Below are 14920 nucleotides of genomic sequence, written 5' to 3'. Positions count from 1 at the left end.
ATCGACACTCGGCTCAACCCCGTCAGCCGCAGCTCCCGCCGGCCCGGCCAGCCGGGTCCGCCCCCCCTGGCCGGCGCCTGGAGCAGTTTGGACTTTGTCATTTTCATGACTTGTCTCCTCAAACTTTGTTCGACTGCAAGGGGGGCTGCCGCAGTCTGTGCCCAGCCTCCAGGGGTTGCCACCGGAGCAGCCAGCACCCCCTCGGCGTCAACACTCTCTCCCCGTTGGGACTTTGAAACTTTTCTGACCGTGCAAGCTTCATCAAACGGCAAGGGGGGCAGGCTGCGGTCTGTGCCCGGCCTGCTGGGGTCCTGCCCGGGGACATCGGAGGCTCAGCCAGGGTTTTGAGCCACCGCTGGCAGGTGCACTCAGGGGGCCCTCCGCAGCCGCCCAGGCACACCTCTTCAGCCAGCACACTGCTGCCAAACACCCGCTCCCCATCACCCCCCAGCCCCTCTGCATACATCTGCTGGGGGTGCTTTTTTGACTTCCCCCATTTTGGCCTATGGGGAAAAGCCAGGGGGAAAACCTCCAGAGTCAGGCCGACCTTCTGGAACTCGAGCTCGGCCTGGAGCCGCCGGTTTGTCCCCTTCCCGGTTCTCAGGACCTGCATTGACACTCGGCTCAGCCCCGGCAGCCGCAGCCCCCGCCGGCCCAGCCAGCCGGGTCCGCCCCCCTGGCCGGCGCCTGGAGCGTTTGGACTTTGTCATTTTCATGGCTTGTCTCCTCAAACTTTGTCCGACTGCAAGGGGGGCTGCCGCAGTCCGTGCCCAGCCTCCAGGGGTTGTCCCCGGCCCCTGGAGCAGCCAGCACCCCCTCGCCGTCAACGCTCTCTCCCCGTTGGGACTTTGAAACTTTTCTGACCGTGCAAGCTTCGTCAAACGGCAATGGGGCAAGCGGCGGGCTCTGCCCGGCCTCCTGGGGTCCTGCCCGGGGACATCGGAGGCTCAGCCAGGGTGTTGAGCCACCGCTGGCAGGTGCACTCAGGGGGCCCTCCGCAGCCGCCCAGGCCCACCCCTGCAGCCAGCACACGGCTGCCAACAGCCCGCTCTCCGTCACCCCCCAGCCCCTCCTGCATACATCTGCTGGGGGTGCTTTTTTGGCTCCCCCCGTTTTGGCCTATGGGGAAAAGCCAGGGGGAAAACCTCCAGAGTCAGGCCGACCCCCCGGAACTCCAACCCGGCCTGGAGCCACCGGTTTGTCCCCTTCCCGGTTCTCAGGACATGCATTGACACTCGGCTCAGCCCCGGCAGCCGCAGCCCCCGCCGGCCCGGCCAGCCGGGTCCGCCACCCTGCCCGGCGCCTGGAGCGTTTGGACTTTGTCGTTTTTTCTCCAAGACTCGCCTCTGGCACATGCCATGGACCTCAGCGGGGGCTGCTCCCCGCCTCCTGGGTGTCCTGCCCGGGCACATCGGAGGCTCAGCCTGGGTCTTGGGCCCCTTCTGGTAGGTGCACTTTGGGGGCCCTCCGCAGCCGCCCAGGCCCACCTCCTGCAGCCACCACACAGCTGCCAACTGCCCGCTCTCCGTCACCCGCCAGCCCCTCTGCATACATCTGCTGGGGGTGCTTTTTTGACTTCCCCCATTGTGGCCAATGGGACAATGCCAAGGGGAAAACCTCCAGAGTCCTGCCGACCTCCTGGAACTCCAACCCGGCCTGGAGCCACCGGTTTGTCCCCTTCCCGGTTCTCAGGACCTGCATTGACACTCGGCTCAGCCCCGGCCGCCGCAGCTCCCGCCGGCCCCGGCCAGCCGGGTCCGCACCCCAGGCCGGCGCCTGGAGCGTTTGGACTTTGTCATTTTCATGACTTGTCTCCTCAAACTTTGTTCGACTGCAAGGGGGGCTGCCGCAGTCCGTGCCCAGCCTCCAGGGGTTGCCCCCGGCCCCTGGAGCAGCCAGCACCTCCTCGCCGTCAACACTCTCCCCCCGTGGGGACTTTGAAACTTTTCTGACCGTGCAAGCTTCGTCAAACGGCAAGGGGGCAAGCGGCGGGCTCTGCCCGGCCTCCTGGGGTCCTGCCCGGGGACATCGGAGGCTCAGCGGGGGTTTTCAGCCACCACTGGTAGGTGCGCTTTGGGGGCCCTCCGCAGCCGCCCCGGGCCACCCCTGCAGCCAGCACACTGCTGCCAACAGCCCGCCGCTCTCCCACACCAGCCAGCCCCGTCTGCACACATCTGCCGGGGGTGCTTTTTTGAGAAACACTGTCACTTTGTCAAAGACCGCACACCGCTCGTTCCCTTATACCCCGACAAGGTGTTCGTGCTGACGTTTTGCGAGGCCTTATTTTACCGCCGTCGGCGCTATCAGGGGAAGCGGGCCCGCTCCTTCCGCCCTCCTGGAACCGTGCCTCGGCCCGGAGCGGCCAGGTTTACCCTCATACCGGTTCTCGTGACCTGCGTTGACACTCGGCTCTTCCCCGGCCGCCGCAGCTCCCGCCGGTCCGACCAGCTGGGTCCGCCCCCCTGGACGGCACGCCTGGAGCGTTTGGACTTTGTCATTTTCATGACTCGTCTCCTCAAACTTTGTTCGACTGCAAGGGGGGCTGCCGCAGTCCGGGCCCAGCCTCCAGCGGTTGCCCCCGGCCGCTGGAGCTGCCAGCACCCCCTCGCCGTCAACACTCTCTCCCCGTTGGGACTTTGAAACTTTTCTGACCGTGCAAGCTTCGTCAAACGGCAATGGGGGGCAACCGGCGTTCTGTGCCCGGCCTCCTGGGGTCCTGCCCGGGCACATCGGAGGCTCAGCCTGGGTTTTCAGCCACCACGGGCAGGTGCACTCAGGGGGCCCACCGCAGCCGCCCAGGCCCACCCCTGCAGCCACCACGCAGCTGCCAACAGCCCGCTCTCCGTCACCCCCCAGCCCCTTCTGCATACATCTGCCGGGGGTGCTTTTTTGACTTCCCCCCTTTTGGCCTATGGGGAAAAGCCAGGGGGAAAACCTCCAGAGTCAGGCCGACCTTCTGGAACTCCAGCTCGGACTGGAGCCACCGGTTTGTCCCCTTCCCGGTTCTCAGGAGATGCATCGACACTCGGCTCAGCCCCGGCAGCCGCAGCACCCGCCGGCCAGGCCAGCCACGTCCGCCCCCCTGGCCGGCGCCTGGAGCGTTTGGACTTTGTCGTTTTTTTCCCCAAGACTCGCCTCTGCCAACTGCCAAGGACTTCAGCAGGGGCTGCCACGGCTGTTCCCCGCCTCCTGGGGTTCATGCCCGGGCACATCGGAGGCTCAGGCAGGGTCTTGAGCAACTACTGTTGGGTGCTCTCAGGGGGGCCCCTCCACACCCCCAGGCCGACCTCCAGGGGCTGCCCCCGGACCCTGGAGCAGCCTGCACCCCCCTCGCCGTCAACACTCTCCCCCCGTTGGGACTTTGAAACTTTTCTGACCGTGCGAGCTTCATCGGACGGGAAGGGGGCGACCTGCGGGCTCTGCCCGGCCTCCCGGGGTCCCTGCCCGGGCCCCGTGGGAGGTACAGGCAGGGTTTCTCACCTACTACCCGTAGGCACTCTCAGGGGGCCCTCCGCGCCCTCAGGCCGCCCTCCCCGGGCTTCCCCCGGGTCCGCGGAGCAGCCCGCCACCCCTCGCCGCACTGTCTCTCGCCCCCCGTCGGGACTTTGAAACTTTTCCCCCCCGTGCAAACCTCACCGGGGGGCAGAGGGAGAGACCTGCGGGCCGTGCCCGGCCTCCCGGGACTCCCTCCGGGCAGCGCGGGCGGCTCGGACGGGGTTTTCAGCGAGTGCTGGGGGGGGTGTCTTCGGGGGCCCCCCGCGGGCCCCCCGGGGCACCTGCGCGGGGTGGCCCCTGCTGCCAGGCACCCACTCCCCATCGACCATCCAGCCCCCCTACATACATCTGGCGGGGGTGCTTTTTTGAGTTCCCCCATTTTGGCAACTTGGCACCTCCTATGGGGAAACCGGCAAAATCATGCCGACCTCCTGGAACTCCGGCTCGGCCTGGAGCCGCCGGTTTGTCCCCTTCCCGGTTCTCAGGCATTTTCGGACTTTGTCATTTTTTCAGCACTCTGTCAATGCGGCCAGCGGGAGCTGCCGCGGTCTGTGCCCAGGCACCAGGCACTAAAAACGGACACAGTCGGAGGGTCAGGGGGTGTCTCGGCCAGATACTGAAAAACACTCAGGGGGTGCCCAGGCACCAGGCGCTCCAAACGGACACAGTCGGAGGGTCAGGGGGTGTCTCGGCCAGATACTGGAAAACACTCAGGGGCGCCCGGAGGCTGCACAGGGCCACCCCAGGCCGCTCCCCCGGGCACCCGGGCGGCCATATTGGCGGCTGAGACCCCCTCTTCAGCGAACGCCAGGGGGCGCTCAGGGGCACACGGGGGCTGCTCCACTCGCCCCAGGGCGGCCCCCGCGGGTACCCGGGCGGCCATATTGGCGGCTGGGACCCCCTCTTGAGCAAACGCCAGGGGGGCGCTCAGGGACGCACGGGGGCTGCTCCACTCGCCCCAGGCCGGCCTCCCTGGGTACCCGGGCGGGCACATTAGCGGCTGAGACCCCCTCTCCACCAGAGACCGGGGGGCGCTCGGGGACACACGGGGGCTGCTCCACTCGCCCCAGGCCGGACTCCCTGAGGCGGGCACATTAGCGGCTGAGACCCCCTCTCCACCAGAGACCGGGGGGCGCTCGGGGACACACGGGGGCTGCTCCACTCGCCCCAGGCCGGACTCCCTGAGGCGGGCACATTAGCGGCTGAGACCCCCTCTCCACCAGAGACCGGGGGGCGCTCGGGGACACACGGGGGCTGCTCCACTCGCCCCAGGCCGGCCTCCCTGAGGCGGGCACATTAGCAGCTGAGACCCCCTCTCCACCAATGACCGGGGGACGCTCAGGGACACACGGGGGCTGCTCCACTCGCCCCAGGCCGGCCTCCCTGGGTACCCAGGCGGGCACATTAGCGGCTGAGACCCCCTCTCCACCAGAGACCGGGGGGCGCTCGGGGACACACGGGGGCTGCTCCACTCGCCCCAGGCCGGACTCCCTGAGGCGGGCACATTAGCGGCTGAGACCCCCTCTCCACCAGAGACCGGGGGGCGCTCGGGGACACACGGGGGCTGCTCCACTCGCCCCAGGCCGGCCTCCCTGAGGCGGGCACATTAGCGGCTGAGACCCCCTCTCCACCAAAGACCGGGGGACGCTCAGGGACACACGGGGGCTGCTCCACTCGCCCCAGGCCGGACTCCCTGAGGCGGGCACATTAGCGGCTGAGACCCCCTCTCCACCAGAGACCGGGGGGCGCTCGGGGACACACGGGGGCTGCTCCACTCGCCCCAGGCCGGACTCCCTGAGGCGGGCACATTAGCGGCTGAGACCCCCTCTCCACCAGAGACCGGGGGGCGCTCGGGGACACACGGGGGCTGCTCCACTCGCCCCAGGCCGGCCTCCCTGAGGCGGGCACATTAGCAGCTGAGACCCCCTCTCCACCAATGACCGGGGGACGCTCAGGGACACACGGGGGCTGCTCCACTCGCCCCAGGCCGGCCTCCCTGGGTACCCAGGCGGGCACATTAGCGGCTGAGACCCCCTCTCCACCAGAGACCGGGGGGCGCTCGGGGACACACGGGGGCTGCTCCACTCGCCCCAGGCCGGACTCCCTGAGGCGGGCACATTAGCGGCTGAGACCCCCTCTCCACCAGAGACCGGGGGGCGCTCGGGGACACACGGGGGCTGCTCCACTCGCCCCAGGCCGGCCTCCCTGAGGCGGGCACATTAGCAGCTGAGACCCCCTCTCCACCAATGACCGGGGGACGCTCAGGGACACACGGGGGCTGCTCCACTCGCCCCAGGCCGGACTCCCTGAGGCGGGCACATTAGCGGCTGAGACCCCCTCTCCACCAAAGACCGGGGGGCACTCGGGGATACACGGGGGCTGCTCCACTCGCCCCAGGCCGGACTCCCTGAGGCGGGCACATTAGCGGCTGAGACCCCCTCTCCACCAAAGACCGGGGGACACTCAGGGACACACGGGGGCTGCTCCACTCGCCCCAGGCCGGCCTCCCTAGGTACCCGGGCGGGCACATTAGCGGCTGAGACCCCCTCTCCACCAAAGACCGGGGGGCGCTCAGGGACACACGGGGGCTGCTCCACTCGCACCAGGCCGGCCTCCCTGAGGCGGGCACATTAGCGGCTGAGACCCCCTCTTCAGCAAACGTCAGGGGACACTCAGGGACACGCGGGGGCTGCTCCACTCGCCCCAGGCCGGCCTCCCTGAGGCGGGCACATTAGCGGCTGAGACCCCCTCTCGACCAAAGACCGGGGGACGCTCAGGGACACACGGGGGCTGCTCCACTCGCCCCAGGCCGGCCTCCCTGAGGCGGGCACATTAGCGGCTGAGGCCCCCTCTCCACCAAAGACCGGGGGACGCTCAGGGACACACGGGGGCTGCTCCACTCGCCCCAGGCCGGCCTCCCTGAGGCGGGCACATTAGCGGCTGAGACCCCCTCTCGACCAAAGACCGGGGGACGCTCAGGGACACACGGGGGCTGCTCCACTCGCCCCAGGCCGGCCTCCCTGAGGCGGGCACATTAGCGGCTGAGGCCCCCTCTCCACCAAAGACCGGGGGACACACAGGGACACACGGGGGCTGCTCCACTCGCCCCAGGCCGGCCTCCCTGAGGCGGGCACATTAGCGGCTGAGGCCCCCTCTCCACCAGAGACCGGGGGACGCTCAGGGACACACGGGGGCTGCTCCACTCGCCCCAGGCCGGCCTCCCTGAGGCGGGCACATTAGCGGCTGAGACCCCCTCTCCACCAAAGACCGGGGGACGCTCAGGGACACACGGGGGCTGCTCCACTCGCCCCAGGCCGGACTCCCTGAGGCGGGCACATTAGCGGCTGAGACCCCCTCTCCACCAAAGACCGGGGGGGCACTCGGGGACACACGGGGGCTGCTCCACTCGCCCCAGGCCGGACTCCCTGAGGCGGGCACATTAGCGGCTGAGACCCCCTCTCCACCAGAGACCGGGGGGCGCTCGGGGACACACGGGGGCTGCTCCACTCGCCCCAGGCCGGCCTCCCTAGGTACCCAGGCGGGCACATTAGCGGCTGAGACCCCCTCTTCAGCAAACGCCAGGGGACACTCAGGGACACACGGGGGCTGCTCCACTCGCCCCAGGCCGGCCTCCCTAGGTACCCGGGCGGGCACACTAGCGGCTGAGACCCCCTCTCGACCAAAGACCGGGGGACGCTCAGGGACACACGGGGGCTGCTCCACTCGCCCCAGGCCGGCCTGCCTAGGTACCCGGGCGGGCACATTAGCGGCTGAGACCCCCTCTCGACCAAAGACCGGGGGACGCTCAGGGACACACGGGGGCCGCTCCACTCACCCCCAGGCCGACCTCCAGGGCCTCCCTCCCGGCCCCTGGAGCAGCCAGCGCCCCCTCGCCGTCAACACTCTCTCCCCCGTTGGGACTTTGAAACTTTTTCTGACCGTGCGAGCTTCATCGGACGGCAAAGGGGGCAAGCTGCGGTCCGTGCCCGGCCTGCTGGGGTCCTGCCCGGGGACATCGGAGGCTCAGCCAGGGTCTTGAGCCACCGCTGGCAGGTGCACTTTGGGGGCCCTCCGCAGCCGCCCCGGGCCACCCCTTGCAGCCAGCACACTGCTGCCAACAGCCCGCCGCTCTCCGTCACCAGCCAGCCCCGTCTGCACGCATCTGCCGGGGGTGCTTTTTTTGGAGAAATACTGTCACTTTGTCAAAGACCGCACACCGCTCGTTCCCTTATACCCCGACAAGGTGTTCGTGCTGACGTTTTGCGAGGCCTTATTTTACCGTCGTCGGCGCTATCAGGGGAAACGGGCCCGCTCCTTCCGCCCTCCTGGAACCCTGGCTCGGCCCGGAGCGACCAGGATTACCCTCATACCGGTTCTCACCACCTGCATCGACACGCGGCTCTGCCCCGGCCGCCGCAGCTCTCGCCGGCCCGGCCGGGTCCGCACCCCTGGCCGGCACGCCTGGAGCGTTTGGACTTTGTCGTTTTTTTTCTCCAAGAGTCGCCTCTGGCACATGCCATGGACTTCAGCGGGGGCTGCTCCCCGCCCCCTGGGTGTCCTGCCCGGGCACATCGGAGGCTCAGCCTGGGTCTTCAGCCCCTACTGGTAGGTGCGCTTTGGGGGCCCTCCGCAGCCGCCCGGGGCCCATCCCTGCAGCCAGCACACGGCTGCCAGCAGCCACCACACAGCTGCCAACAGCCACCACACAGCTGCCAACAGCCCGCTCTCCGTCACCCCCCAGCCCCTCCTGCATACATCTGCTGGGGGTGCTTTTTTGCCTCCCCCCGTTTTGGCCTATGGAGAAAAGCCAGGGGGAAAACCTCCAGAGTCAGGCCGACCTCATGGAACTCCAACCCGGCCTGGAGCCACCGGTTTGTCCCCTTCCCGGTTCTCAGGACATGCGTCGACGCTCGGCTCAGCCCCGGCCGCCGCAGCTCCCGCCGGCCCGGCCAGCCGGGTCCGCACCCCTGGCCGGCTCGCCTGGAGCGTTTGGACTTTGTCGTTTTTTTCTCCAAGACTCGCCTCTGCCAACTGCCGTGGGCTTCAGCGGGGGCTGCTCCCCGCCTCCTGGGTGTCCTGCCCGGGCACATCGGAGGTTCAGCCTGGGTCTTCAGCCCCTACTGGTAGGTGCACTCCGGGGGCCCTCCGCAGCCGCCCGGGGCCCACCCCTGCAGCCAGCACACGGCTGCCAGCAGCCACCACACAGCTGCCAACAGCCCGCTCCCCATCACCCCCCAGCCCAACTCTGCATACATCTGCTGGGGGTGCTTTTTTTACTTCCCCCGTTTTGGCCTATGGGGAAATGCCAAGGGGAAAACCTCCAGAGTCAGGCCGACCTCATGGAACTCCAACCCGGCCTGGAGCTACTGGTTTGCCCCCTTCCCGGTTCTCAGGACATGCATCGACACTCGGCTCTTCCCCAGCCGCCGCAGCTCCCGCCGGCCCGGCCAGCCGGGTCCGCACCCCTGACCAGCGCCTGGAGCGTTTGGACTTTGTCATTTTTTCTCAAAGACCAATCTCTGCCAACTGCCCTGGGCTTCAGCGGGGGCTGCTCCCCGCCTCCTGGGTGTCCTGCCCGGGCACATCGGAGGCTCAGCCTGGGTCTCGAGCCCCCTACTGGTAGGTGCACTACGGGGGCCCTCCGCAGCCGCCCAGGCCCACCCCTGCAGCCAGCACACGGCTGCCAGCAGCCACCACACAGCTGCCAACAGCCCACTATCCATCACCCACCAGCCCCTCTGCATACATCTGCTGGGGGTGCTTTTTTGACTTCCCCCCTTTTGGCCTATGGGGAAAAGCCAGGGGGGAAACCTCCAGAGTCAGGCCGACCTCATGGAACTCCAACCCGGCCTGGAGCCACCGGTTTGTCCCCTTCCCGGTTCTCAGGACATGCATCGACACTCGGCTCAGCCCCGGCCGCCGCAGCCCCCGCCAGCCCGGCCAGCCGGGTCCGCCACCCTGCCCGGCGCCTGGAGCGTTTGGACTTTGTCGTTTTTTTTCTCCAAGACTCACCTCTGGCACATGCCATGGACCTCAGCGGGGGCTGCTCCCCGCCTCCTGGGTGTCCTGCCCGGGCACATCGGAGGCTCAGCCTGGGTCTCGAGCCCCCTACTGGTAGGTGCACTACGGGGGCCCTCCGCAGCCGCCCAGGCCCACCCCTGCAGCCAGCACACGGCTGCCAGCAGCCACCACACAGCTGCCAACAGCCCACTATCCATCACCCACCAGCCCCTCTGCATACATCTGCTGGGGGTGCTTTTTTGACTTCCCCCCTTTTGGCCTATGGGGAAAAGCCAGGGGGGAAACCTCCAGAGTCAGGCCGACCTCATGGAACTCCAACCCGGCCTGGAGCCACCGGTTTGTCCCCTTCCCGGTTCTCAGGACATGCATCGACACTCGGCTCAGCCCCGGCCGCCGCAGCCCCCGCCAGCCCGGCCAGCCGGGTCCGCCACCCTGCCCGGCGCCTGGAGCGTTTGGACTTTGTCGTTTTTTTTCTCCAAGACTCACCTCTGGCACATGCCATGGACCTCAGCGGGGGCTGCTCCCCGCCTCCTGGGTGTCCTGCCCGGGCACATCGGAGGCTCAGGCAATGTCTTGAGCCACCGCTGGCAGGTGCACTCAGGGGGCCCTCCGCAGCCGCCCAGGCCCACCCCTGCAGCCAGCACACGGCTGCCAGCAGCCACCACACAGCTGCCAACAGCCCGCTCTCCGTCACCCCCCAGCCCAACTCTGCATACATCTGCTGGGGGTGCTTTTTTGACTTCCCCCCTTTTGGCCTATGGGGAAAAGCCAGGGGGAAAACCTCCAGAGTCAGGCCGACCTCATGGAACTCCAACCCGGCCTGGAGCCACCGGTTTGTCCCCTTCCCGGTTCTCAGGACATGCATCGACACTCGGCTCAGCCCCGGCCGCCGCAGCCCCCGCCAGCCCGGCCAGCCGGGTCCGCCACCCTGCCCGGCGCCTGGAGCGTTTGGACTTTGTCGTTTTTTTTCTCCAAGACTCACCTCTGGCACATGCCATGGACCTCAGCGGGGGCTGCTCCCCGCCTCCTGGGTGTCCTGCCCGGGCACATCGGAGGCTCAGGCAATGTCTTGAGCCACCGCTGGCAGGTGCACTCAGGGGGCCCTCCGCAGCCGCCCAGGCCCACCCCTGCAGCCAGCACACGGCTGCCAGCAGCCACCACACAGCTGCCAACAGCCCGCTCTCCGTCACCCCCCAGCCCAACTCTGCATACATCTGCTGGGGGTGCTTTTTTGACTTCCCCCCTTTTGGCCTATGGGGAAAAGCCAGGGGGAAAACCTCCAGAGTCAGGCCGACCTCATGGAACTCCAACCCGGCCTGGAGCCACCGGTTTGTCCCCTTCCCGGTTCTCAGGACATGCATCGACACTCGGCTCAGCCCCGGCCGCCGCAGCCCCCGCCAGCCCGGCCAGCCGGGTCCGCCACCCTGCCCGGCGCCTGGAGCGTTTGGACTTTGTCGTTTTTTTTCTCCAAGACTCACCTCTGGCACATGCCATGGACCTCAGCGGGGGCTGCTCCCCGCCTCCTGGGTGTCCTGCCCGGGCACATCGGAGGCTCAGCCTGGGTCTCGAGCCCCCTACTGGTAGGTGCACTACGGGGGCCCTCCGCAGCCGCCCAGGCCCACCCCTGCAGCCAGCACACGGCTGCCAGCAGCCACCACACAGCTGCCAACAGCCCACTATCCATCACCCACCAGCCCCTCTGCATACATCTGCTGGGGGTGCTTTTTTGACTTCCCCCCTTTTGGCCTATGGGGAAAAGCCAGGGGGGAAACCTCCAGAGTCAGGCCGACCTCATGGAACTCCAACCCGGCCTGGAGCCACCGGTTTGTCCCCTTCCCGGTTCTCAGGACATGCATCGACACTCGGCTCAGCCCCGGCCGCCGCAGCCCCCGCCAGCCCGGCCAGCCGGGTCCGCCACCCTGCCCGGCGCCTGGAGCGTTTGGACTTTGTCGTTTTTTTTCTCCAAGACTCACCTCTGGCACATGCCATGGACCTCAGCGGGGGCTGCTCCCCGCCTCCTGGGTGTCCTGCCCGGGCACATCGGAGGCTCAGGCAATGTCTTGAGCCACCGCTGGCAGGTGCACTCAGGGGGCCCTCCGCAGCCGCCCAGGCCCACCCCTGCAGCCAGCACACGGCTGCCAGCAGCCACCACACAGCTGCCAACAGCCCGCTCTCCGTCACCCCCCAGCCCAACTCTGCATACATCTGCTGGGGGTGCTTTTTTGACTTCCCCCCTTTTGGCCTATGGGGAAAAGCCAGGGGGAAAACCTCCAGAGTCAGGCCGACCTCATGGAACTCCAACCCGGCCTGGAGCCACCGGTTTGTCCCCTTCCCGGTTCTCAGGACCTGCACTGACACTCGGCTCAACCCCGGCAGCTGCAGCCCCCGCCGGCCCGGCCAGCCGGGTCCGCACCCCTGGCCAGCGCCTGGAGCGTTTGGACTTTGTCGTTTTTTCTCAAAGACCCATCTGTGCCAACTGCCCTGGGCTTCAGCGGGGGCTGCTCCCCGCCTCCTGGGTGTCCTGCCCGGGCACATCGGAGGCTCAGCCTGGGTCTTCAGCCCCTACTGGTAGGTGCACTCGGGGGGGCCCTCCGCAGCCGCCCAGGCCCACCCTTGCAGCCAGCACACGGCTGCCAGCAGCCACCACACAGCTGCCAACAGCCCGCTCGCCATCACCCCCCAGCCCCTCCTGCATACATCTGCCGGGGGTGCTTTTTTGACTTCCCCCGTTTTGGCCAATGGGGAAATGCCAAGGGGAAAACCTCCAGAGTCAGGCCGACCTACTGGAACTCCCACCCGGCCTGGAGCCACAGGTTTGTCCCCTTCCCGGTTCTCACGACATGCATCAACACTCGGCTCAGCCCCGGCAGCCGCAGCTCCCGCCGGCCCGGCCAGCCCGGTCCGCACCCCTGGCCTGCACGCCTGGAGCGTTTGGACTTTGTCGTTTTTTCTCCAAGACTCGCCTCTGGCACATGCCATGGACTTCAGCGGGGGCTGCTCCCCGCCTCCTGGGTGTCCTGCCCGGGCACATCGGAGGCTCAGCCTGGGTCTTGAGCTACTGCTGGTAGGTGCGCTTCGGGGGCCCTCGGCAGCCGCCCAGGCCCACCCCTGCAGCCAGCACACGGCTGCCAGCAGCCACCACACAGCTGCCAACAGCCCGCTCTCCGTCACCCCCCAGCCCCTCCTGCATACATCTGCTGGGGGTGCTTTTTTGACTTCCCCCCTTTTGGCCTATGGGGAAAAGCTAAGGGGAAAACCTCCAGAGTCAGGCCGACCTCCTGGAACTCCCACCCGGCCTGGAGCCACAGGTTTGTCCCCTTCCCGGTTCTCACGACATGCATCAACACTCGGCTCAGCCCCGGCAGCCGCAGCCCCCGCCGGCCCGGCCAGCCCGGTCCGCATCCCTGGCCAGCGCCTGGAGCGTTTGGACTTTGTCATTTTTTCTCAAAGACCCGTCTCTGCCAACTGACGTGGGCTTCAGCGGGGGCTGCTCCCCGCCTCCTGGGTGTCCTGCCCGGGCACATCGGAGGGTCAGCCTGGGTCTTGAGCTACTGCTGGTAGGTGCACTACGGGGGCCCTCGGCAGCCGCCCAGGCCCACCCCTGCAGCCAGCACACGGCTGCCAGCAGCCACCACACAGCTGCCAACAGCCCGCTCCCCGTCACCCCCCAGCCCAACTCTGCATACATCTGGCGGGGGTGCTTTTTTGACTTCCCCCCTTTTGGCCTATGGGGAAAAGCCAGGGGGGAAACCTCCAGAGTCAGGCCGACCTCCTGGAACTCCAACCCGGCCTGGAGCCACCGGTCTGTCCCCTTCCCGGTTCTCAGGACATGCATCAACACTCGGCTCAGCCCCGGCAGCCGCAGCCCCCGCCGGCCCGGCCGGCCCGGTCCGCACCCCTGGCCAGCGCCTGGAGCGTTTGGACTTTGTCGTTTTTTTTCTCCAAGACTCATCTCTGCCAACTGCCGTGGGCTTCAGCGGGGGTGTCTGCTCCCCGCCTCCTGGGTGTCCTGCCCGGGCACATCGGAGGCTCAGCCTGGGTCTTGAGCCCCTACTGGTAGGTGCACTCTGAAGGCGCCCTCCGCAGCCGCCCAGGCCCACCCCTGCAGCCACCACACAGCTGCCAACAGCCCGCTCCCCGTCACCCCCCAGCCCAACTCTGCATACATCTGGCGGGGGTGCTTTTTTGACTTCCCCCCTTTTGGCCTATGGGGAAAAGCTAAGGGGAAAACCTCCAGAGTCAGGCCGACCTCCTGGAACTCCCACCCGGCCTGGAGCCACAGGTTTGTCCCCTTCCCGGTTCTCACGACATGCATCAACACTCGGCTCAGCCCCGGCAGCCGCAGCCCCCGCCGGCCCGGCCAGCCCGGTCCGCATCCCTGGCCAGCGCCTGGAGCGTTTGGACTTTGTCATTTTTTCTCAAAGACCCGTCTCTGCCAACTGACGTGGGCTTCAGCGGGGGCTGCTCCCCGCCTCCTGGGTGTCCTGCCCGGGCACATCGGAGGGTCAGCCTGGGTCTTGAGCTACTGCTGGTAGGTGCACTACGGGGGCCCTCGGCAGCCGCCCAGGCCCACCCCTGCAGCCAGCACACGGCTGCCAGCAGCCACCACACAGCTGCCAACAGCCCGCTCCCCGTCACCCCCCAGCCCAACTCTGCATACATCTGGCGGGGGTGCTTTTTTGACTTCCCCCCTTTTGGCCTATGGGGAAAAGCCAGGGGGGAAACCTCCAGAGTCAGGCCGACCTCCTGGAACTCCAACCCGGCCTGGAGCCACCGGTCTGTCCCCTTCCCGGTTCTCAGGACATGCATCAACACTCGGCTCAGCCCCGGCAGCCGCAGCCCCCGCCGGCCCGGCCGGCCCGGTCCGCACCCCTGGCCAGCGCCTGGAGCGTTTGGACTTTGTCGTTTTTTTTCTCCAAGACTCATCTCTGCCAACTGCCGTGGGCTTCAGCGGGGGTGTCTGCTCCCCGCCTCCTGGGTGTCCTGCCCGGGCACATCGGAGGCTCAGCCTGGGTCTTGAGCCCCTACTGGTAGGTGCACTCTGAAGGCGCCCTCCGCAGCCGCCCAGGCCCACCCCTGCAGCCACCACACAGCTGCCAACAGCCCGCTCCCCGTCACCCCCCAGCCCAACTCTGCATACATCTGGCGGGGGTGCTTTTTTGACTTCCCCCGTTTTGGCCTATGGGGAAATGCTAAGGGGAAAACGTCCAGAGTCAGGCCGACCTCCTGGAACTCCAACCCGGCCTGGAGCCACAGGTTTGTCCCCTTCCCGGTTCTCACGACATGCATCGACACTCGGCTCAGCCCCGGCAGCCGCAGCTCCCGCCGGCCCGGCCAGCCGGGGTCAACCGCCCTGGCCGGCGCCTGGAGCGTTTGGACTTTGTCACTTTTTCTCCAAGACTCG

Source organism: Eleutherodactylus coqui, unplaced genomic scaffold (genome assembly GCF_035609145.1).
Source record: "Eleutherodactylus coqui strain aEleCoq1 unplaced genomic scaffold, aEleCoq1.hap1 HAP1_SCAFFOLD_243, whole genome shotgun sequence".
Lineage (NCBI taxonomy): Eukaryota > Metazoa > Chordata > Amphibia > Anura > Eleutherodactylidae > Eleutherodactylus > Eleutherodactylus coqui.
Note: the sequence above shows the minus strand (reverse complement) of the source record.